The sequence below is a fragment of the Pezoporus wallicus genome, unplaced genomic scaffold (genome assembly GCF_028554395.1).
Source record: "Pezoporus wallicus isolate ANWC-B61680 ecotype Strahan unplaced genomic scaffold, APGP_CSIRO_Pwel_v1 contig_4463, whole genome shotgun sequence".
Classification (NCBI taxonomy): domain Eukaryota; kingdom Metazoa; phylum Chordata; class Aves; order Psittaciformes; family Psittacidae; genus Pezoporus; species Pezoporus wallicus.
The window spans coordinates 30081-31020 of record NW_026642219.1 but is presented as its reverse complement, the minus strand read 5'-3'; positions in this window follow the sequence as shown (position 1 = coordinate 31020).

Below are 940 nucleotides of genomic sequence, written 5' to 3'. Positions count from 1 at the left end.
ACTTTTGAGTGAATTAATGTACCTGTTGTGAATATGTTGTATTTTGCATACTGTTAAAAACATGTTTCTATCCTTCAATAAGAAAAACATTTGCACCCAGTAACATGATTTTTCAGTCTCCTGTCAGAAACAAATGATCATGGCCCCAAGACTGTCATAAGGCAGCTGCCACACTTCTAAGCCCATTGTAGCTACTGGTTATCTAAAGCACAAGTGAAGTGGCTGTAAAAGACTCAGACAAGAGTTTCTTTGATATTACAAAGTGAAGTAAGATCAAAAAATACAGACATTACTTCTGTTCCTTCTCCTTTTTACTCCCTTTGGGGTTTTTGTGCTGCTCTTTTTTTTTTCTTTTTAACACAATCAGACTACAGTCTGAATTTTTGTGAAAAATGATCATAGTTGAATTAAATGAGAGAGGGGTGTCATTAATGGTGGGTTGGGGTTTTTTTTCCAGCATTTCCTCTTCTACTTTCTTATTTTTATACACATTATTTTGTACTGAAATTTGATTAAATTGTAGAGTGGCTTATCAATTCTCATAATTTTTGTCTTCCAGGTCACCAGTTGGAGAAAAAGAGGATCTTATGATCTCTGCTAGCTGAAAATGTATTTATCTAAACATAAAACTTATTTTGCAAAAAGATTTTGATGAATAGCCTTTAACCAGTGGTTTCCAAAGCATATTTAATGCTTCTCAATAATGTTTCTCAATTCTGAATTTCTTATCTTACATTTCTTCCTGCTATCTTAGTTTCCATCTGTTTTCTCATGCCACCACTACACTAGTTCCCATTAATAAATTTTAAATATTTTTGAGGCAATTTTTTATCTCTTAATATAAAAATCTTTCTTATTTTCTTTTCTCTTTAAAGGTCTTTCAATATTGGATGCTTCCAAAAAGTTTGTAAGTCCACTTATAAAGTCATGGCCACCTAAG